Source organism: Leucopleurus acutus (assembly GCF_964270905.1).
Source record: "Leucopleurus acutus genome assembly, chromosome: 16".
NCBI classification, from domain to species: Eukaryota; Metazoa; Chordata; class Mammalia; order Artiodactyla; family Delphinidae; genus Leucopleurus; species Leucopleurus acutus.
In genome coordinates, this window is record NC_139158.1 from 62,271,384 (window position 1) to 62,296,648 (window position 25,265).

The 25,265-nt window shown below is 45.2% G+C and overlaps 1 protein-coding gene across 1 annotated transcript in view; it reads right to left on the reverse strand.

The window, feature by feature from the left end:
• Positions 1 to 6,559: 6,559 nt before the first annotated feature.
• CDK5RAP1 (CDK5RAP1 mitochondrial tRNA methylthiotransferase) overlaps positions 6,560 to 25,265 on the reverse strand; it is a 64,179-nt gene continuing 45,473 nt past the window's right edge. Inside the window, exon 14 of the transcript XR_014326819.1 lies at positions 6,560 to 6,641. The gene's annotated coding sequence lies outside the window, so the exon portion shown is untranslated. The remainder of the gene's footprint in view (positions 6,642 to 25,265) is intronic.

Below are 25,265 nucleotides of genomic sequence, written 5' to 3' on the forward strand. Positions count from 1 at the left end.
TTCTTTCTCCATTCTCAACACAATGGATTCTGATTCACCGTTTAAGGCAAAGCTCTAATAGTCCCAGTTTCCCCAGCAGGAGTCTCCTTCCACTGGGTTCCCACAGCCCTTTGGTGAAGCTTCGTCTATGGCCTTATCCAAGCGTACTGTACTTGTCCTGTCTGTCTGTCTGTCTCTCCCTAACTCTTGGCTGTGAGCTATTTTTTATCCATTCACCTCCTTCCCCATTCAACACAGTCCAACCTCACTGATCTTTCTGTTTCATATGCTCACCAGGCTCATTACCACCTCAGGGCCTTTGCATGTGCTGTTCCCTCTGTCTACGTTGCTCTCTCCCCAGGTCTTGCGATAGTGGATTTCTCCACTTCATTCAGGTCTCAGCTCAAATGCCTCCCCTTCAGAGGCTCTCCCTGACTACCCTATCTAAAGTAGACCTTCCCCCAGTCATGCTCCAATCCGACTCCATTTTATTTTCAAAAATTGCCTTGCTTGCTTATCTGAGGGCTCAATTGTTTTCTGTGCCCGCCCCCACCCCCCCACCCCTGCTCCTAGAATGAACCCCACGGGCCCTGAGCCCAGAAGAGAGTAAGTGCTTCATAAGTACCTGTTGCTAAATGACTGTCTAAATCGCTGGCTCGGGGCAGGTGCTGGTGGGCCTTTGTTGAACGACTGAATGAAAGGTGAGTCCCACCCTGAGGAGGGCCTTGTCCTCAGACATTTCAGGCCTGCTCTTGAAACACCATGTCCTGGACCGTGTGGCCAGGATCCCTGTGATGGGGGCCACAAGTGAAGGAGTCGCCATCCTGGACCACCTGCCCTTCGTAAGAGAAGGCCTCTCCAAAGAGAGCAGTGGGCTTGATCTGTTGCTGGTCTGGGACCTGCTCTCGGGGCAGAGATTCCCCCTGCTGGGGGAGCTGCTCTAGTTGGGTGGGTGAGTGGCCTTCTGGCTTTTCTTCCCCCTGAGAAACAGTGTTCTCACCTCGTGGGTGGGTAGGAGGCCCCAGCGTCGTTGGAGCTTTTCTCCAGCCTGGAAAGCCCTCAGCAAGTACATTTTTATTGTCCCTAAACCTCTTGAAGCCACTTGAAATCCTCCAAGGAACAAAGCAGAGTCTCAATCAGGGATCTTAGCCTGGCAGCCCTCCAACCCTCCACATTCAGCTTATACCTGGGTATTGCAAACTCCCATAGTATTTTTTTAATATTTTAGTGACTTGCCAATATATAAAAATCTGGAGTGTTTTAATAAAAATCCAGATTTTCTGATTGTATTAGTTTGCTAGGACTGCCATAACAAAATACCACAAACTGAGTGGCTTAAACAACAGAAATTCAGGAGACTAGAATTCTGAGATCAAGGCGTTTTCCATGTCTCTCCCCTAGCTTCTGGAGGGTTGCTGGCAGTCTGGTTTTCCTTGGCTTGTAGAATCATCACCTGATCTCTGCCTTCCTCTTCACTTGGCAATCTCCCTGGTTGTGTGTCTCTGTCTGTGTCCAAATTTCCCCTTTTTATAAGGACACCAGTCACATTAGGCTAGGGGCTCACTCTACTCCAGTACGATCTCATCTTAACTACATCTGCAACAACCCTATTTCCAAATCAGTTCACATTATAAGGTGGGGATTAGGAACTCAATATATGAATTGGGGGACTTCCCTGGTGGTCCAGTGGGTAACACTCCATGCTCCCAATGCAGGGGACCTGGGTTCGATCCCTGGTCGGGAAACCAGATCCCACATGCATGCTGCAACTAAGAGTTCGCATGCAGCAACTAAGAGTCTGCATGCTGCAACTAAAAAGCCTGCATGCCACAACTAAAGATCCTGTGTGCCATAACTAAGACCCAATGTGGCCAAAATAAATATTTATATATATATATATATATATATATATATATATGAATTGGGGGGGTGGAAGGCAGACACAATTCAACCCCTAATAGCAACGCTCTCTATAACAAAGATCTGGCCACACCTGGCCTGACCTCCCACGTGGCAATCATTGGTGTAGGATGTGTAATCCCTAAGTCAGTCCCCAGACACCTCCTCCTCCACTCCCTTTACGTTACCTGCTTGGCCCTGAAGGCAAATGAGTTGGAGACTTCTGGCAAAGTAAGTACCAACATAAATGAATGATATTTATGTAGGTTGGGGCAGGGATTCCTGCAAGGTCAACTATGTAGCCACAGGTAGGCCTCCGAATCCATCCCCCAGAATGAGGAGGCAGAGCCAGATGGGTCCTAAGATGATAGAGTCCAGAAGAAGTTTTCTGATGCGGGTGAAATGAAATGAAAAGCTAGGGCCTGGGGTGGGTAAGGGTGCTTCCCAGAGAGGCCTGGGAGGAGGGTGCTGGGCCCACACCTGCCCCAGCCCATTCCAAGGCCTAGGATTAGCCACCACTCACCCCTGCCTGTGCATTTGCACCACCTCTACTCACCCATCCTGGCACAGGGCATCAGCTTGGGAGGGCCGTAGGAAAAACCCCACATGGTCCAAGTCATTCTTCAAAAACCTCTGGAAGGTGCCATGGTGGAGGCAGGCATACAGCCTTTGGGGAGCCCAACCCATCCAGGTCTTCCTCCAGCACTGGAACTTGTTGCTGCCCACTCCAGTGGGCACCAGGTAAGTCACCAGCTTGTATCTAATGTTCAAAAAGTACATAAAACTCTGGGTTCCTCTTAGCTCAGGGAGATGCAAGGACCTGAGGCCATCATGGGGAGCAGAAGTTTCATGTCCTCCTTCTTGGATGCTCAGCAGGGCAGGTGGTCCCTGAGTGGAAGGCAGTGGGATCACCAGCCGTCTTGCTCTCTCTGACTCCTGCCTGCTTGCGTCTTTTTTGCAGAACCCTTATATTTGAATTCAGACCTGTTTAATGTACACGGACAGGTCCTCCACTGTATTCTCCTCATTTTGTAGAGGGTGACACTGACGCCTGGAGAAGGAAAGGGACTTTCCCAGGTCTTCAAGGCTTAGAGGCTGTAACTAGAGCCCAGTGCTCTGCAGCTGGGCTGAGGGTCAGGGAAGAGGTTGTCCCAAAGCAGCCCCCACCCCTCCTGGGGTCTGCCCCTATTCTAGCCAATACAGACACACTCCACAGAGTCACAGGGGCTTTACCAGGCCATACAAACAACACCCCCCAACCCACTCACAGGTTGGTCACAGAAGATGCCAAAGGCCCTGATGTCACCCTACAAATCCTGAGTGACAGCTTGCTGCAAGTCACATTGCGAAGCAAACTGTACCTCTCGCTCTAGAGGTGAGTGTGTGCTCTGGGGGCTTCCTCTCCACCTCCCTCGGTTGCCATGCAAGGCTAGCAAAATTCTGCTGCCTATGTCACCAAAAGGGTTACAATAATCCTTTCCACTTGGGCAAGTTTCAAAGTCACTTTTTTGTGATGGGGAAACTGAAGCACCAAGTAGGAGAGGGACCTGCCCAGGATCACACAGTGAAATCTGCAGCAGAGGCTGAGATAAAACCCTCTGACTTCCATGTCAGGGGACATGTGCCCCATCTGAGTAAAAGGCAGATGCTTTCATGGGATGATCCAAGGAGGGTCTGGTTCAAGCTCACCTTGGGGTCCACCACGCCTGGACGCCAATCCCACTTACCATCCAGGCAACTTGAGTAAGGGTGTCTGTCCTCTGGGCCTCATCCACAAAGTGTTATGATCAAGTCCCCTACTGCCCTTGGCTGTTATAAGAGTTCACTGCTAATCTAAGAGCTCAGACCACTCACTAAACTGTGGAAGATGATGCCAACCTGGGGTTGTAAATACAACAGCCAATAAAGGGAGTGATTTGCACATGAAACAGGAATATTCTTACATGCCCCTTAGGAATATGCCCACTGTCTTTTTTTGTGTGTGTGAAAGATGGCATTCTTTGTCTACCTTCCCTTTTTAATAGAAAAGTGAGCACAAAGAAATATTTTCTTCACCCGGATGTGGACACAGAGAAATATTTCTCTGCTATACAATAAACATATCATCACCCTTATAATGATGTGCAGTAAAAATGCAGCTTGACCCCTGGCCTGGTGGGGACTGTAGCAAACAGGAGAGGATGTGGCTCACTTCAAGGTCACATCAGCCGCCTGTGAGGATGCTGGCCAAGAGTTTCCAGATCTTTTAGGTTTTCCAAAGTTTGAACCCTGTATTTTTAATGAACTCTTCCAGTTTTTCATTTGAGCCCTCCAGACAACTGCAGGCCCCACCAGCCTGTGACTTCTGGACTCAGTCTTGGGCTGCGGCTTGGAGCCTGCCCAGACATGCTGCCCCTACAGGATCCTGCGGTTCAAAGTCACCAACAACATCTGCTGGAGCAGACGGGGAACAAGACCAATGTGGCCTTTGAGGAGTGCCACACCCCACCAGGATACCTGAGCACTGAGGTTCTGGAGCAGTGAGTACCTACCCCCCACCACTCCTGCACCCAGCCCTTCACTGACTCTCCCCAGAGAGTCTCAGTCTTAGGCTGCCTCTCCCCAGCCTAAGCTGTCTAGAGTGACCAAGGGTGTCAGGGACAGGGTCATCTCCAAGACCACCAACTGTACACACCACCCATCAGTATCTCCTGCCTTCACATTGAATGTTATGGCCAAAATGTGCATCCACGCAGGTCAAAGCTTGGCTTGGCTGCTTGCTAACACCAGGAGCCCTGGCCAAGCTATTTGGCTTCCAGGAGCCTCAGTTTTCTCACCAATAAACAGGATTACAGAACTCAGCCAGCACGGGGTGGTTGTGGGGAAGAGATGAGCTAACCCCTGTGAGCTACTTAGCACAGAACCTGCCGCATAAAGTGGCCATTGCTTATGATTCTTAATATACCTAACAAAAAAGCCACCTCCTCCAGGAAGCCTTCCATTAACTTCCACTCTGGGATTTGAAAATCCCAGAGACCTTTATTAGAGAGAGAAATAAAGCAAGAGAGGCATAAAGGGACAATCAGGAAGAAATAAAGTGGAGGAGGGCAAAGTCTAGAAGAGAGAAAGCAAGAAAGCAAGAATGGGAAACAACAGAAAAGGAAAGGGGAGAAAGAGGAGAGAGGAGAGGAGAGGGACACCAGGCGGGGAAGGAAGCAGCCACCCTGAGCCTCCCTGTTCACAGGCCCACTGGGGCTTTCCTCAGCCCTGCCCTGGACTCCCCTCTCTGGCCTCAGTCTCCCCTTCCATGGTGTCTCAGACCCCACCTGCTCTCCCCGCCTCTAGGATGGACCCCCTCTGGGTGAACAAAGCTCTGGGTTTAGTGACAGATGTCCTGGATGAGGCATTGCCCTTCCTCCTACAGAAGATAGTAAGTTGCTCATTCCCCCCGCCCCACCCCCTGAGAGAGGGGTGTGACCCCATGGGACAGCCCCTTGATCTCGCCCTGACCTCAACAATGACCCCCTCATGCCTTCCCTCCAGGGGTGTTCCCTGGCCACAGCCCTGCTCAACTCGCTGCTGGAAGACCTGTTACACATCACTCTGTGTTCGTAGCTCCCAGCCAAGGAAGGGGCTTATCTGCTGTCCCCCTACTGTGTGCCAGGAACTCTTCTAGGCTCTGGAAATATGATGGGAAATAAAACAGACAAAGCTTTCCCACGGGGAGCCTACTTCCTAGAGGAGGGGGAAAAGGGCATTATGCCTTATGACCTTGGTAAATCATTTCCCCCCCCCGAGCCTCAGTTCCCCAGTCTGTAAAATGGGATTAATCACAGGCTCACAGAATGGACTGTTGTGATAATACATAAAACCTGGCACAGAGTTATGGCTCAATAAATGCTCATTGTTACAAGAAGCTGAGGCCCAGCCCACAATGAACTTCAAGCTAGGCAGAGAGGGAGAAGAAATTTCTTGCTGCTTCAGTGCCTCTCCATGCCCTTCCCTCCATCCCCCAGGGAGGCTGAGCCCCAGTTCCATTTCCTCATTGCAGCCCCAGCCATCTCCGGCCCGGAAGATTTCCAGCACTATGTCACCAGCACAGAATTCACGGAGGAGGCCATCCTGATGAAAGTCCAGGTGAGCAGCCCCTGGCCAGGGCAGACCCTCTGAGGATGTCCACTGGTCTGGGGGAGAATGGGCACAGAGGAAAATGAGGTGGGGCTTCTCTGGATAGGAGGCAGAGGAGAAGGAGCAAGCGAAGGAAGTGGTGGGCAAAAGAGGAGGAGAGAGGGGAAGGGAGAAGAAAGGGCAGACCAGGCAGGCCCTACCCTCTGGAGCTCACTGAGCTTGGGAAGTCCCGCTCAACCCTGGAAAGGTGGAGAGGCCACGGGGCTGTATGTCCCACAAGTGAAAATTAGGCTCCAACAAAAGGGCAGGTGGGGTGGCTCAGGAACGGCAGGGCCGCGTGTAACACCCAGCTGGAAGGGACCCCTCAGATGGGGAAACCAAGGCCCAGAGAAGGGATGAGGCTGGCTGCCCCTCTCCTCCATGGGATGGTAGCAGGTGAGTCAGGAGGACAGGAGGATTTGAGTGGACAGGAAGGAGGCACTGTTAACAAAGTCACGGAGAAAAGAATGGGGTTACATGAGGGAGAAGCAAGGAAGCGTAGCTCATGGGTTCAAAACCCAGCTCCACCTCTTACCATGTATAGGATCTTGAGAAAGTCACTTCACTCCTCTGGGCCTCAGCTTCCTCATCTATCAAATGGTTTCCATCTCATGGTGCTGTTGTGAGGTCAAAATGAGATTGTACCTGTAAGTGTTCGGCGCTGTGTCTGGCACATAGTGAACCCTCCATATGTTAGCTGTAACCAGTTTTTGCCTGAGGAGACTGTTCCCTCTGAATTTCTCCTTCCTCCTTCATTTTTCTAAAGCTTATGACCCCTGCAGCCCAGGCCAGAGAGCCCCAAGGCCTGACCACCTGGCCCCCAAGCCCCTCCCAAAGTTAGCCCCAGGCAGCCTGGCAGACCTGGTCTTCTCACTGCAAACCTACAATGACATCCTGTCCTGCCTCTACACCAGCAAGGAGATACATGTGAACCTCCAGGACCCCATGGTGAGTGTTTGAGAAAAGGAAGTACATTACTGCTCTACTTTTCACATGAAGAAACCAAGGCCCAGGTGGCATAAGTGCCTTCCTGGGTGGGCCTAGGTAAGTCACTTCCCCTCTCTGGACCTCACCTGGAGAACTCTTATTCAGCTTTCAGAACCCAGTATAGAGAAGTTCCTTCTTCTGGAAAGACTTCCTTGAACACCCCTTTGTTGTTCCTCTCTTCATAACATTTATGCTGCAAACATGTATTGAAGGCCTACTGTGTGCCATGCCCTGTGCACACAGGGTCCCTGCCCTTTCACAGATCAAAGTCTACTGGAGGAATAGAAACTGAACAAGAAAACAGATAAATAAAATAATGTATCTTATTTATAATAAGCAGAGCAATGGATCAGCAAGTGTGTGGTAGAGGTGAGAGAGCTATCCTGGACACCGTAGTCAGTGAATACATCTCTGAGGAGGTGGCCTGAATGGTGGCAAGGAGGCACACACACACGCACAGACACACACACACACACACACACACACACACACAGAAGTCAACGGGAAGAGCAAGTTCCCAGGGTCGATGAGGGCATCACATGAGGGAGAAACACAGATAGATCACTGCTCAGAAGCCCCCAGCAGCTCCTCATCGTGCTCTGAATAAAGTCCAGTCTCCTCTCTGCAGCCCCAGGGCCTCGTGAGATCTGGCTCCTGCCCACCTCTCTAGCTCTGTCTCTTCACCCACTATGCTCCAGCCACACAGGATGAGCTGATGCTCACCTCAGGGCCTTTGCACATGCTGTCTCCCTGCCTGGAACACTCTTCTCTCCACTGTTGGTCTCTGTGCGAATGTCATCACCTCAGAGAGCTGCTCCCTGACCACCACATGTAAATATCTAAAGTAAGCCTTTTCTCTCTCCCTCACCCAAAACCCTCTCTCTCTTTCTACTCTGTTCCCTTCGAAATACTGATCTCACTGTGTGTATGAGTAAAGTTATATATGCGAAGTTGTATATATACATATACACACATATGTATATTTGTGTGTGTTCATTTATTTAACTTTGTGTGTTCACTGTCTCTCCAGTTTGGGGACGGGGACTATGAACAGTATACTCTCTGAAGGGTACACAGGGTGTGCTCAGTAAACATTGAAATATGAAATCCCAAGATCTATATCTGGAAGAGATCTAATGTTATTGCTCCATTATTAACATGGAGAAACCAAGGCCCAGATAGGGAAAATGACTTTCCCAAGTCACCCAGCAGGTAGGATCAGGACTGGAGCCAGGGCTCCTGCCTCCCCATACTGTTCCCTCCTTTCCACACAGGTGTGGCAGCTCTGAGACTAGAAGTGAACCCTGTGATTCCATGTCTACAGAAATTCTTACACCAGTGGATGAGGGTACATGTGCAAGGGTGTTCTTTGCAGCTTCACTTGTTACAGGGTGAAAAATAAAGTTAACCTAGGTGTCCATCAATAGGGAATTGGTAAAATAAGTCAGGTAATGGCTATATAAGGTGGAATTCTATGCAGCTGTTTAAAAGAAAGGGGTTGTTCTATATGTACTGATGTTGAGAGGAACAAACAAGGTGCAGGACCATCTGGTTAGAATGTTCCCATCTATTCATTCTTCTGTGTGTGTAGAAAACAGTCTGTCAGGATATACTCCAAAATGTCAATAGTGGTTACCCCTGAGAATAGGATTTAGGAGAAAAGGGGAAGAAGTGTTGGGACGGACTTTCATTTTTACTGTATACATTTTATAGTGTCTTCTATAATGATTTACGACTTTCAAAAATCAATGGATTGGGGCTTCCCTGGTGGTGCAGTGGTTGAGAGGGCCTGCCGATGCAGGGGACGCGGGTTCGTGCCCCGGTCCGGGAAGATCCCACATGCCGCAAAGCAGCTAGACCCATGAGCCATGGCCGCTGAGCCTGTGCGTCCGGAACCTGTGCTCCGCAGCGGGAGAGGCCACAACAGTGAGAGCCCGCATACTGCCAAAAAAAAAAAAAAAAAAAAAAAACACCTATGAAAGGTCATAATCCTGATGCCAACCAAGACAACTGTGGCTCAGCCAGGCCTATTAAGACCTCTTCACACAGAGGTCATTAAGAATTCGTCCCTGCCTTATGACCTGCAACTGTGATCCCAGCCAAGCCTTGGCCAACCTTGAAAGGGCCCTCTCCTTCAAGAGTCAGCAGGTCAAATCACTTAGAGCTTGGGAACAAGCACTGTCCTTGTGCCCAGCCTGAGAAACCACACCTGCATGAAACACCTTCCCACGGATCCTGGATTAGCAGAATTCAAAGGCTGCCCTACCTCCTAAAGCTAAAGGACAGAGACACAAAGAACTGGGAGGTCCCAAGGGCCATCAGAGGTTGTATCCCTGATGTGCCCCTTCCCGACCTCTGGAGTTGGGTTCATTCTCTGGGTCCAAAGAATCAATGGATGCACTGAAATCAAAGTTCACCCACCAACAGGTGTCACAAATTTCACCTAAAAGATGATTCCATTTCCCTCAAATGTCCAAGAAAAATAAGACCCAGGACAGTTGGGTTTTGTCTTCTGCTTATCATCATGTTTAGGTTCTGCCTAGGTTCTGTCCTCTGGAAAAGGTCAATGTCATTTGTTCTATGCATCTAAAATTCCAGCCAATTCCAAAATGGGACCTTTGGCAACTGAAACCGTAGCTGAGGTTCACAGTATGAGAGCAGTGAAGTTGGGGAGGGCCCTGCAGCAAAATGCTGAGCCTGAAGGCAGGGACCCAGCCCAATCCCCACCCCAGCCTCTACTCCCCCACTTCAGGCATTAACCATCCCATCAGTCAAAATCGCCTCCCTCTCCCACACTCTTGCATTGTAAAGCTGTGGGAATACCACAGCAATGATCATAACAGGACGTACAAAATCACAAAACATCGAGTGGTAGGAACCTAACAGAGAACTGGGCCTTCTCTAAATTATAGGAAAAACCTGAGGCCCAGAGAATAGGCTCTGGAATTTGGGGAGCCATTAAATGAGACAATAAGTGAGAAGGAGCCTGGGCTAGAGACTGGAAAATCCTGAATACAGATGAGCACCACAGCAGGCTACTGACACCATTCAAGCCTCATTCCTGAGGCAATTAGGGAAAGGAAAAGGGGCTGAACAAATCACATAACAACCATGTTTAAAATCCCCCAGGCCTGCATTCATGCTCTTGTCTGCCTGAGACACTATGTACTTTCCAATCCTCCTGCACCCATTTGGATCCTTCATATCACACACATCTGATACAAAATGTCACTTGACATGGAGGCCATCCCCGAACACCCTATCCAAAGGGACCCCATACCCTCTCCCTCAGATCCCCGCTCTAGTATTGGTCACTCAATGTTGAGTGCCAACTATGACCAAGGCATGACACTGGCACCACGGAGTGAATCTCCCAGGCTTCGACCATAACACCTAAAAGCCTGCCATAGGGGCCCGTCATGTATTCACTTCCATTAAGTCTAATGTACAATCCCTGTGAGGCATTACAACGATGACCATTTCTCGACCAGTAGGACGTGCCCAGCACAGGTCTAGACACTCAACGGACAATACATAAGAAAACAGAAAGTGCCGACTCACGCGCCCAGGGAATGCAAATCTAGGCCATGAGGAGAGGCAAGGTTTTGGACCCACTTCTGTGAATCCATCTGTATTAAACATCCTGAGTATAGATATATTTAAGTACAAAGAAATACAGATATTAATGATAGGGAAAGAAAAAAAAACTAGAAAAGAACAAAAAGGAAATATCTGAGTCAAGCATGAGATTAGAAAATTCTCAAAAAATGTAATGGTGTACAAAAATGCTTATGAAGGTACTGTTAATTTTTCAAAAGCAAAATAAAAATTACATTAGGTCTATGCAAACAAAAAAAAAAAAGGAGAAATACCAGTGCCGTCACTCAGAATCTCTTTTCCCTTCTTCATACTTCTCTGAACTTTTCCTGCCACGTGGGGTCTGTATTTTATAAACAGAGAGCGAAACGCGTATGAAAGGAAGAGGAATTATTCAATGGAGGCCAGAATTCCACAGATAAGATGAGCCTTGCTTGAGCATGCTTGAGAAGAAAGTCATTCTAAGGTTGGGAGAACTGTGAGTTACGTACAAACATGCATACACACACGTTACTTGAAGCACTACTTAAATGGAGGAATTCACCTGAAAAATGAAGATGTGTGGCTTCTCTTGGAAAATCAGAGGTCTGGGGGACCGAGCCGTCTGCTTCAGGGCTAATCAGCTGGAGAGAGCAGTGCTTCCTCCTCTCTAAGGGGCTCCTCTCCCCGTCTCCACAAACCCTGCCACGCCCCCACGGTCCTGCAACATGGAGGCTGGGAGGTCAACTGCCCTTTGCCTTCATGCTCATCCCCTGGGGTGCTCACACGGGGCCACCTCACTCCTCAACATCAGAGCCAGGCCTCCAAAGATACTGAAATTGATGGTAGTCTCACATGATAACAGGGATTTTTCTCTTGTTCTCCCTCTAGACCCACTTTAACCAAAATACATCCCCTGTGCCTGGAAGTCCCCTTCCTCCAGATCCTAAAAATGTCAACACTGCTGTAATTTTGTCCCAAGAAATGCTCAAGGAAATCATCACTAACAGTGCCAGGCAGAGCTCTGTCAAGGTAAGCCTTACCCACATGGCCCCTCCACTCTCCTCTTTGCTTAAGTCTAGTCTATCAACCTCTAAGTTTGAGAAGGTAGAAATACAAGTAGGTTCTGGAACATTCTTCCATAGATAAATATGAGGAAATGCTATGGGATACATATTTTCCCTTAATGGTCATATAAGTGGGTCCTTGCTTACACTGGGGAAAAGGAGAAAGCAGGGGCACAGGAGGACAAATGTTTTCTGAGTGTCTCCTATGTGCCAGGTACAAAGCCAGGTGTCTTTACATGATGTCATTTCGTCCTCACAACAGCACTGAGAGGTAGAGCTTCTTATTCCCACTTTACAGGTGACCAAAGTGAGAGGAGCAACTTACCAGTAGTCAAAGCATGTGCAAGGGGGTGGGTTTATCTACATATGAGGTATTCACTTGCCCCTCGCCCCGAAAGCGGTAGAAGGCAGTAGTTACAACAAAATACTAACCTTAAGTCCTCTCTGTGTCAGGCTCTATTTCAGCAATGTACAATGTTTCCTTACCAGAGTCTCCCAAAATCATCAAGTGCAGAACTATCTGCCACAAGAGCATAGAAAGAAACGGGCGTTAAACAGGATGAGGAGTAACAGAAAATGTGTCTCTGTGTTATATGCCCCACTGTCCTTCCGAGAAAGGAAATGAGATAAAGGGAAAGGTCTGGAATTAGTGTCTGTGTGGTCATATCACCTGTACCAGCACCCAGCAAGGTGACCAATGCATACTGCAGGATCAATAAATATTTAAATAAAAGAACCAAGCAATGCATGGATATCTCGCAATGTAACATCCTGCAGTCCTTCTCCCTCTCCACACTCTAAATGATGACTTCTTTACAACAGATGAGTAACCTAGGTGCAAAGATCACCAAAATAGCCTACAACCACCTGTCAAGAAACAAAATCCACGCCACCTACTGGGTTGACATGGAAAAGGATGGTGAGAAGTTTGCCACTGGGCAGGCGGTGAGTGCTAAGTAACAAATCACGACTGAGCTGTGAGGAGGAACTAGCAGCAGCAGAGGTCACATGGAAAGAAGAGTGTTCTGTAGGGGGAACTCATACCAAAACCCTGGGGGCCACAGTGCCTGTGTGTCCCTAGGAGGAGGAGACCAACCAGGCTGGTAGGCTCAGCCTTGAGGGGAGACTAAACAGGTGGTCCCCTGAGACCCAGTCATCTCCACTCCAGGCCTCACCTGTGACCTTGTTGGTCATATCACAATATGACATGTTTGCTGAGTAGCGTGGTGAAGGTATTTTTTTAACTCATGTTTGTTTTATATTAATGCAGGATTTAATCATCTCCCATGCATGCAAGATTTCAAAAGACAAATTGATAGCGGACATCAAGATTGAGAGGTACTTGTCTGTAACTACAAACCCCTCAACATTCGTCAGCACAGGAAGCAATATCAAAAACCCAATTCAAATCACATGCGAAGAGTAATGGAGAAGGCCCTTGGGAAATACTTGGATGATCACAGGGAAATCAGAAGGAAGTTTTACTCACATGGTCTTATTCACCTTAAATTTGCTCTTTCCCCTCTGTATTCAACATTTTAAGGGGATATGGGGATATATGTATTTATATAGCTGATTCACTTTATCATACAGCAGAAACTAACACAACATTGTAAAGCAATTATACTCCAATAAAGATGTTAAAAAATAAAAGTAAAAATAAAATTTTTTTAAATAAAAAATAAATTTTATACGTGACTTTAAGAAGCAACTGAACTGGGACTTCCCTGGTGGCGCAGTGATTAAGAATCTGCCTGCCAATTCAGGGGACATGGGTTTGATCCCTGGTCCGCAAAGATCCCACGTGCCGCGGAGCAGTGGAGCAACTAAGCCCATGCGCAACAACTACTGAGCCTGCACTCTAGAGCCCATGTGCCGCAACTACTGAGCCCGCATGCCACAACTACTGAGACCTCCTGCCACAACTACTGAAGCCCATGAGCCTAGAGCCCGTGCTCCACAACAAGAGAAGCCACCGCAATGAGAAGCCCGTGCACTGCAACAAAGAGTAGCCCCTGCTCACCGCAGCTAGAGAAAGCCTGTGCACAGCAACAAAGACCCAACACAGCCAAAAACAAATAAATAAAATTTTAAAAAAGAAGCAACTGAACTAATACCTAAACTCTACTTTAGAACTGGTTAATAATTTTTATTTAAAAATAATTTTTCCTTGTATTTTGTTTCCTGACAGCTCTCAATAGAGTGACACCCCCTGAGGCTGTAAGTCGATTTGATTTTCAAAACATTTATCTATAATAGAGGAGAAATTATTTTAAAGCCAGGCACTCAGTGAAACGGGGACTCTGCAAAGGAAAAGATCACACAGACTAGATCACAGGCACAATGTGGAGCAGGACTGCAGGCTCCAAACCTAGGTTCTCTCTGGGAAGCTCTTAAAACTTGGTTCCCCAAGCTCAGTACTGGAATGCCACATTCAGTCAGTGACCTAAAGGAAGGCCTAGCGTCTGTGCTTTTTTTTCTTTTTTTTTTTTTGAGTCTGTGCTTTTTTAGTGTTGGGTGATTCTCATACACCAAGAAGTCTTGGGGATCCACTGGAAGGAAAAAGATGATCTAGATTCTAATTTTGCCTTGGCTCACAGGAGGATATCCAGCCTCCCATAGCCTCACACTTCCCATCAGAGGTTTTCAGTCCTTGTTCTACAGAGCAAGCACATGGAGCCCCAGACGAGACCTGGGAGGTACGCAAGTGGGGAGAGCGAGGGTGGGACCCAGGGACCAGGCTCCAGAAAGAGATATGGAAACTTACAGAAGGTTCACTAACCACCTCCGCATTTAAGACATTTGATCTCCCACATGTTCACACTTTCATTCAACAAACATTTAGTGAGCATCACTAAGTGTCCAGCCCTAAATCTATAACATGAAGCGGTGATGAGGTCCCAGACTCCAGGAGTGACGCTCTAGTTTAAGCAGGAGGACAGGAACAGATTAAAACCATAAATAAATAAGCCACATCATTAGGAGTCTGGTAACCACACACTGGACGGAGGCACACAATGGGTACCCAGAGGTGAACAACCTTATGTCTATGTCCCATATGTCAGCCGTGAGATAGTGGGGAGTCATGTGAGAGGCAGACTCTGGGAGTCGGTGCAAGCCTGGGGTTGCTTCATCTTATCTGTACCGGGCAGCTATGTGTTAGGCCAAGCTCTGTGCCAGGGAAGGATCACAAAAGGCATGAACCCTGACACCACATAACTACCCACCTGACAGGGAACACAGACACTCATGCAAATAGCTGTCAATTGAGCATGAAGAAGACAGAGTGGAGGAAGCATGAAATGGAAGGCAGACTGTGGGTTCACTGAGAAAATGATGCCTGAACTCGGCCCTGAAGAAGGAGCAGTTTACCAGAGGGCAAAAGTGTGTACCAGGTAGAGGGAACAGGATGTGCAAAGGGTAGGTCGCATGGACACATCGGCCTCTTGAGGGGAATGCAAAAGAAGGGAGGTAAGCATAGCACCAGCAAGGACGACCAGATCAGGGAGGGACTCAGAATGGATCCAAAGGAGGCACCATCCATCCTCCCCAAAATACTGAATTCACATTTGGCCTGAGGGCACGTGGCTGTACCACTGTGCCTACAGCAATGTCTGGAACACAAAAGGAGCCCAAAAAACACTGGTAAAGGAGCCACCTGAGGCATCAAAACCTACTGAAGGGCCTTTGAAAATTTCCAAAGAATTAGAGGCCTGAGAGATAGATTAAGATCCACTTCTCCTCATAGCCTTGTCGAGTACCAGACTTCTTCCACCAGGAGAAAAGCCCATATGTACAGAGGCACCTAAGACCACTTTCCCTGATGTGAGGACTACCTGGGGGACTAGCAGATATACTAACAAAAATGCTCTACCCATCTCTTTCAGATGGACGAGGTGCAAAATGTGATACCTGTGGTTCTGAAGAAATTACTGCTTGCCACTGTTGGTATGTGGAACTAATAACGTGAACACCTACAAGAGTCAGTGTCACAAGAAAGGTACAAAGATGGGAAACCACACTCCAGAATGTGACACGGCGTCTGATCACTGTGATTGAAAAGCACTTTTTTGTTTTTAGATAGGGACTTCAGCATCTTGAGATGGCAAAACATGAAAAACAAATAAAAATGTCCCTTCTACACTTCCAAATGAAATCCAGCCCACTAGGTGTTTTCAGAACAACAGCATCATGACAGGAAACAGGGACCAAGTCACCTAGTCACATAGATACTGGGGTTTGAGAAATGCAAGAGTGTGAGTTCATAACCCTTATAACCATCAAGAGATATGATGCAAAATGCCATCTGTACATATTTATGATGAACTCTAGGGGGTTCAATGTACTGCAAATGAAATCAAAATAGTAGGGCTTAATTCTTCTGTTTTCTCAAGGTAGGGAGGGGAGACATGCCGGCATATCTCTTGGTATCAATTCTCCGCACATATAATGTCCATCAGATTTCCAGTTAGTTCTAGGGTCCTTGAGAACTCACCCTCACACACACAAAAGACTGGGAGAGACTATGTCTTAACTCAAATCCCTCCGTTGAATGAGCAGGGGAGAGATTTCTCCTAGAGCCATACACTGCCCAAAGATATCCTCCAGCTGACTGTGGCTAAAACAACCCAGCCTAGTCATTGTTTCTTTCAACTCATATCATAAGATGCTCCTTCTTTATTTCAGAAAATTTAAATCAATGGAATATTCCACCAGGAGTAATCTCAAACTCACTAAACAATGCCAAGGTTCAAGTGCTTAAATCGGTAAGAAAAAGAAATATAAACATTTTCCTTTCACGCTAAAGCTCACTCTGCACTTCAGTCTTCAGAGTAACAAAGAGGGGCCAGTGGGCCCTGGCATCACAGTCTGTTCAGGGCTCTCCCACCAGCTCCCTCTGGTCCCCCCACTCTTTCCTAGACAGATTTATTGCGTACTGCTCCTTCAGTTACCATGTAAGTCCTAACCCTGAGATTAGAAACACCCCCACTACATATGCCTAATTCATCTACACTGTCACCTTGTGACTATTGGAGCCTCTCATTCTCTGCCACCCTGACTCAAATTTCCCCTTTTTCCCATCTATCTAACCCTACACTCAGAGAAAACTGAAAAGAGAACTTGTTTTCTGAAAAACATTTAAAAGAACGGGAGTTTTCCATACACAAAAATAAACTCAAAATGGATTAAAGACCTAAATATAAGGCCGGACACTATAAAACTCTTAGAGGAAAACATAGGCGGAACACTCTATGACATAAACCACAGCAAGATCCTTTTTGACCCACCTCCTAGAGAAATGGAAATAAAAATAAACAAATGGGACCTAATGAAACTTCAAAGCTTTTGCACAGCAAAGGAAACCAGAAACAAGACAAAAAGACAGCCCTCAGCATGGGAGAAAATATTTGCAAACGAAGCAACCGACAAAGGATTAATCTCCAAAATATACAAGCAGCTCATGCAGCTCAATATCAAAAAAACAAACAACCCAATCCAAAAATGGGCAGAAGACCTAAATAGACATTTCTCCAAAGAAGATATACAGACTGCCAACAAACACATGAAAGGATGCTCAACATCACTAATCATTAGAGAAATGTAAATCAAAACTACAATGAGGGGTTTCCCTGGTGGCGCACTGGTTGAGAGTCCGCCTGCCAATGCAGGGGACATGGGTTCGTGCCCCAGTCTGGGAAGATCCCACATGCCGCGGAGCGACTAGGCCCGTGAGCCATGGCCGCTGAGCCTGCGCGTCCAGAGCCTGTGCTCCGCAACAGGAGAGGCCAGAGCAGTGAGAGGCTCGCGTACCGCAAAAAAAAAAAAAACTACAATGAGGTATCACCTCATACCGGTCAGAACAGCCATCATCAAAAAATCTACAAACAATAAATGCTGGAGAGGGTGTGGAGAAAAGGGGACCCTCTTGCACTGTTGGTGGGAATGTAAATTGGTACAGCCACTATGGAGAACAGTATGGAGGTTCCTTAAAAAACTAAAAATAGAACTACCATTCGACCCAGCAATCCCACTACTGGGCATATACCCCAAGAAAACCATAATTCAAAAAGACACATGCACCCCAATGTTCATTGCAGCACTATTTACAATAGCCAGGTCATGGAAGCAACTTAATGCCCATCGACAGACGAATGGATAAAGAAGTTGTGGTACATATATACAATGGAATATTACTCAGCCATAAAAAGGAACGAAATTGAGTCATTTGTTAAGAAGTGGATACATCTAGAGACTGCCATACAGAGTGAAGTAAGTCAGAAAGAGAAAAACAAATATCGTATATTAACGCATGTATGTGGAACCTAGAAAAATGGTACAGATGAACTGGTTTGCAGGGCAGAAGTTGAGACACAGATGTAGAGAACAAACGTATGGACACCAAGGGGGGAAAACTGTGGTGGGGTGGGGATGGTGGTGTGCAGAATTGGGCGATTGGGATTGACATGTATACACTGATGTATATAAAATTGACGACTAATAAAACCTGCAGTATAAAAAAACAAACAGGGCTTCCCTGGTGGCGCAGGGGTTGAGAGTCCGCCTGCCAATGCAGGGGACACGGGTTTATGCCCCGGTCCGGGAAGATCCCACATGCTGCGGAGTGGCTAGGCCCGTGAACCATGGCTGCTGAGCCTGCGCGTCCGGAGTCTGTGCTCCGCAATGGGAGAGGCCACAGCAGTGAGAGGCCCGTGTACCGCAAACAAACAAACAAACAAACAAACAAACAAAAAAACCAACTAATACTAAACTTTCTTAGGGTTATTTGTATGGAAATATGTTAATATAAATGTTTCAGACATTACATGAAATTTCTAAAAATCTTCTATGTTCTGGTATAATGTTATAAGTCATAATTCTAGTTATTATTTTAAAATGTATATCTCAGAAATAACTAAATTTCCTTGTCAATTGCATTATTATGAACTTTCATCAAATCTTTAACCGTGGTCATTTTTAAGTCTTTTGTCATTTACAGACAGTTCTGGGTGTACTCTGATGCTTTTGCAAATATGTTCCTATAGAAGGGTTTCATCTTCAAGGAATACATGGAAAAGACTCTGACAAGTACAGGTTTCTGGTAACTGATTATACTGCTGAACTGAATGAATAAGCATTTTCAGAACTCTAATGGAAAACTGATGAATTCATAAAAGTGCTAACAAAAGATCAAGATGAAAAAAATTAATTACATGGGACTGAGTGAACTGATGAGGATGATTATAATTTTTGTGACTTTCTGTTTGAATAAAAAAAAAATCCCACAAGGACTCAGAGGCAAAAAATATACAAATCAATTTTCACTGCAAAGTAAAGGAGCTGTTACAGTGGAGGATTACTGGACTGAATGTCAATATTATGACATAGTATGAGTGTGTTTTATGTTTGGTAATTGCAATCGTTGCTTTTGTTGTGGTCATCCATTTACAATGCTTGGTGTCAGTTTATCTCTTGTAAAAATAAAATACAGCGTGTATGTGATAAAAATAAAATAAAATAAAAAGATTAAATGAGGTAATGCATGCAGAAAGCTTATCCCTGGTTCTAGCACACAGTGAGCGCTAAATACGTATTACTTATTTTTGGAGACTAATATGAACTTTCTGGTGATGGGGTGGAGGCCAGAAGAAGGCAAAATGTTTTGTGAACTTCATTCTCAGGAATAAAAGAACAAAAGTGCGTTGGGACATATATCTACCCTATGACCCAGCAATTTTAGTTCTGGTCATTCACCAATGAGAAATACAAAATATGTCCAAAATGGGCAAGGATTTTCCTCACAGCTTTATTCATAAAAGACTAAAACTTGAAACAGGGGTCTTCCCTGGTGGCGCAGTGGTTGAGAGTCCGCCTGCCAATGCAGGGGACATGGGTTCATGACCCGGTCCGGGAAGATCCCACATGCCGCGGAGTGGCTAGTCCCATGCGCCATGGCCACTGAGCCTGTGCATCCGGAGCCTGTGCTCCGCAACGGGAGAGGCCACAACAGTGAGAGGCCCGCGTAACGCAAAAAAAAAAAAAAAAACTTTAAACAACTCAAACGTCCACCAACAGGTGAATGGACATACAAATTGTGATATTTTCATACAATAAGATATTAATCAGTAATAAAAAGGAATGAACTGATGTGTACAACAACATGGATATATCTCAAAACATTATGTTGAGCAAAAGAAACCAGACACAAAAGTTGCTTACTGTATAGTCTGTATAGTCTGTAAATGAATTTCTGGAACTGACAAAACTAAGCTAATGTAATAGAAATTGGAGCATTAGTTGCCTTAGCGGGAGGGTTGACTGGAGAGGTGCACTGGGAACTTTGTGGGGTGATGGGAAATATTCTATATCTTGATTGGGATGGTGGTTACGAAAGTGTACACATTGTCAAAACACATCAACATGTACACTTAAAATATGAGCATTTAATTTTACGTAAATTCAAATTCAATAAAAAATAACTCCCAAGAAAATGCAAAAAAATATATATAAAAATCCTAGAAGATAACACAGGAGAAAATCTAGGTGACCTTGAGTTTGGCAGTTACTTTTTAGGCACAACACCAAGGGCACAATCTAAGAAAGAGGTCATTAAGAAGTTGGACTTCATTAAAATTAAAAACTTTGGCTCTGTGAAAGATGAAGTTAAGAGAATGAGAAGACCAGGCACAATCTGGAAGAAAATATTTGCAAAGCATATATCTAATAAAGGATTGGTATTCAAAATATACAAAGAAGAGACTTCCCTGGTGGCACAGTGGTTAAGAATCTGCCTGCCAATGCAGGGGACACAGGTTTGAGCCCTGGTCCGGGAGGATCCCACGTGCCACGGAGCAACTAAGCCCGTGCACCACAACTACTGAGCCTGCGCTCTAGAGCCCGTGAGCCACAACTACTGAAGCCTGCAAGCCACAACTACTGAAGCATGCAAGCCACAACTACTGAGCCCGCGTGCCTAGAGCCCTACTCTGCAACAAGAGAAGCCACCACAATGAGAAACCCTCACACCGAAATGAAGCATAGCCCCCACTCACCCTGCCAACTAGAGGAAGCCCATCATGAGCAGCAACGAAGACCCAACACAGCCAAAAATAAATAAATGAATAAATAAATAAATGTATATAAAATATACAAAGAACTCCTCTTTTTTTTTTTTGCGCCATGCTGCGTGGAATGCCGGATCTTAGTTCCCCGACCAGGGATCAAACCCACATCCCCTGCAGTGGAAATGCGGAGTTTCAACCACTGGACCTCCAGGGAAGTTCAAAATATACAAAGAACTCTTAAAATCCAACAATAAGAAAATTAACCACCTGATTAAAAAGCAGACAAAAGGGCTTCCCTGGTGGCACAGTGGTTGAGAGTCCGTCTGCCGATGCAGGGGACACGGGTTCATGCCCTGGTCCAGGAAGACCCCACATGCCACAGAGCGGCTGGGCCCGTGAGCCATGGCCGCTGAGCCTGCACGTCCAGAGCCTGTGCTCCGCAACGGGAGAGGCCACAACAGTGAGAGGCCTGCGTACTGCAAAAAAAAAAAAAAAACAGACAAAAGATCTAAACAGACATCTTACCAAAGAGACACAGACGGCAAAGAAGCATATGAAAAGATGCTCAACATATGTCATTAGGGAACTGCAAATAAAATAACAAGATACTACTACACATCTATTAGAATGGGTAAAATTCCAAACACTGACAACAACAAATGTTGATAAGGCAGGAACTCTCATTCATTGCTGGTGAAAATGCAAAATGGTGCAGCCACTTTGGAAGACAGTTTGGCAGTTTTTTATAAAACTAAACATACTCTTCACATATGACCCAGCAATCACGCTCCATGATATTTACCCAAATGAGTTGTAAACTTATGTCCACACAAATACTTGTCACAGATGTTTTATGGCAGCTTTATTCATAACTGCCAAAACTTGGAAGCAACCAAGATGACCTTCATTAGTTGAATGAATAAATACATTTATCCAGTGTAGTATATCCATACAATGGAATAATATTCAGCACTAAAAAGAAATGAGCTATAAAGCCATGAAAAGACATGGAGGAACTTTAAATGCATATTACTAACTGAAAGAAGCCAATCTGAAAAGGCCACATAATGTATGATTCCAACTATATAACATTCTGGAAAAGGCAAAATTATGGAGACAGTAGAAAATTCAGTGATTGCCAGAGGTTGGCAGGAGGGAGGGATGAAAAGAATTTTAGAGCAAGGAAACTATTCAGTATGATACTATAATGATGGATACAAGTCTATAAATTTGTAAAACCCCACAGAATGTATAACATCAAGCGAGAACCCTAGTGTAAACTATGGACTTTGATGATAATGGTAAGTCAATGTAGGTTCATCAATTGTAACAAATGTACCACACTAGCGTGGGATGTTGATAGTGAGAGAGGTTGTACATGGGCACGAGGCAGGAGGTATATGGGAATGCTCTGTGCTTTCTTGTTATTTTGCTGTAAACCTAAAACCACTCTAGAAGAACAAAGTCTATTTTTAAAAGAAAAAGAAGATCTTGAATCAATAACCTACCTGCCACCATAAGCACTAGAGAAAGAAGAGCAAACTAAACCCAAAGCAAGCAAAACAAAAGAAATAAAAAGGATTACAAAAAAATCCTATGAACAATTTATGCCAATAAATTAGATAACCTGGTTGAAATGGACAAATTGCTAGAAATACACAACCTACCAAATCTGACTCAAAAAGAAATGGAAAATACAAACAGATCTACAACTAGTAAGGAGACTGAATTAGTAATCAATACATTCTATTAACATGGAGTATTACCAATGATTGACATTATTCAACGATAAAAAAGGAATGAAGGACTAACACATTACACAACATGGATGAACCTTGAAAACACTATATTTAGTGAAAGAAACCAGACACAAAGGCCACATATTGTATTATTACATTTATATATTAAGAAAATGTCCAGAATAGGCAAATCCATAGAGACAGAAAGGATAGTAGCATTTGCCAAGGGATGTTGGGGGGAGTGGAAAATGAGAACTGACCACTAACAGGCATGGGGTTTCTTTTTGGAGAGATGAAAATGTTCTGGAATTAGACAGTGGTAATGGTTGCATAACCTCATCAATTTACTAAAAACCACTGAACTGCATACTTTAAAATGGTGAAATTAATGGTAGGTGAATTACATCGCAACGAAAAGGGAGAGGCAGTCATTCAAAGTGGCTATATAGGGTTACAGTAACATTAGACAATATGGATTTCAAAGCAAAAAATATTACCAGGGGTAAAGAAGGTCACTTCATGTTGATAAAGGAATCAATTATCAAGGGAACATAAAAATCCTAAATGTTTATTCATGTATTAACATAGCTTCAAAATACATGAAGCAAAACATTGTAGAACTGCAAGAGGGAAAGAGACAAATCCATAATTATTTTCAAAAATTTCGGGCTTCCCTGGTGGCGCAGTGGTTGAGAATCTGCCTGCCAATGCAGGGGACACGGGTTCAAGCCCTGGTCTGGGAAGATCCCACATGCCGCGGAGTAACTAGGCCCGTGAGCCACAACTACTGAGCCTGCGCGTCTGGAGCCTGTGCTCCACAACAAGAGAGGCCGCGATAGTGAGAGGCTGGCGCACCGCAATGAAGAGTGGCCCCCGCTTGCCACAACTAGAGAAAGCCCTCGCACAGAAACGAAGACCCAACACAGCCAAAAGTAAATAAATAAATAAAATTTTAAAAAAAAATTTCAATACCCCTCTCTCAATACCTGATAGAACTTGATAGATAGTAGGCAAGGATATTATAGGTTTAATGTGAACTGAATGACATTTACAGAACACTACACCCAACAACAGCAGAATACATATTCTTCTCCAGTGTACACCGAACATTTACAAAGACAGATCATACTCTGAGCCATTAAACAAGTCTCAATAAAATTCAAATGATTAAAGTCATACAAAGTATGTTCTCTAACCACAACGTAATTAAATTAGAAATCTAACACAAAGATCTCAGGAAAATCCCCAAACATGTAGAAATTAAATAACCCAGTTCTAAATAACCCATTGGTCAAAGAAAAAAATCAAAAGGGAAATTGGGAAGTATTAAACACAACATGTCAAAAGGCATGACAGAAAAATCCATGGTAGCTTGGGGATGGGGGATCAGAGGCGAGAGGTTATTACAAAGGGACATGAGAAAAATTTCAGGGGTGATGAATATATTCACTATTTTGATTTGGTGATGGTTTATACATGGTTATATACATAGGTCAAAACTTACCAAACTATACACTTGAAATGTGTGCATATCAGTTGTATGTCAATTACACATACTTCAATAAAGCTGTTAGTAGTGTACATGGTGTATAACCATTTGTATGAAACAAATACACACACTAAACACCATATATACAGAGACTATATCTGAAAAGACATATTAGAAAATGATAAACGTGCTGGCTTTTTTTTTTGGGGGGGGGCCACATCCTGCAGCATGTGGGCTCTTAGTTCCAACCAAGGATCAAATCCGTGTCCCCTGCAGTGGAAGCGCGGAGTCTTAACCACTGGACCACCAGGGAAGTCCCAAGTGCTGGCCTTTTATAAAGGAACTAGGGGATTAGAAAAAAGTGATGGGAAGGAAACGGACCAATTACAGATACCTACTGTATTGTTTGAATTATTTACCACATGTATGTTTCACTTTTTCATAAAAAGTAAAATAAAATTTCCAAAAAAGAATTTTTCACATATTTTGAATGAAGAACTGAGGTGAAGAGCCATAACAAACATTTCTTGAGTAGAAGATGGATCTTGAGGGCAGAAATCAACCCCCTCAAGCCATACCGACAGGTGAGGAAGATGTTCCTAGCCTGGGATTCCCAAAGGCTACCATGCAGGTCAGTGGAAGGGGTCAAAGGAGATCATAGCCAGACACACAATAAAAGCCTCAGCATATCCTAATATACACAGTCTGTTTTAGAAGCAAAATCTTTCAATGATCACTCTCATTTGTTAAGATTTTACTATGGGGGCTTCCCTGGTGGCGCAGTGGTTAAGAATCCGCCTGCCAGTGCAGGGGACACGGGTTCGAGCCCTGGTCCGAGAAGATCCCTCATGCCGCAGAGCAACTAAGCCCATGCGCCACAACTACTGAGCCTGAGCTCTAGAGTCCACGAGCCACAACTACTGAAGCCCGTGCACCTAGAGCCCGTGCTCCGCAACAAGAGAAACCACTGCAAGCCCACGCACCGCAACGAAGAGTAGCCCCCTCTCGCCGCAACTAGAGAAAGCCCACGCACAGCAACGAGGACCCAACACAGCCAAAAATAAATAAATAAATAAACTAAAAAAAAAAAAAAGATTTACTATGTTCCATAAACAGTGCTAAATTCTTTACAAGTACAATCTCACTGAACTCCATATGAGATAAGCATTTTTTTATTATCCCCATGTCACAAGAGAAAATCAAGGCACACAAGAATAATAAAGTAACTACTCAAGTTCACACAACTCTGAAGCAATGGAGTGGGGAATTCAACGAAAGTCCTTCTGACTCCAAATATTCTACACTACCATCTTTTGGATTT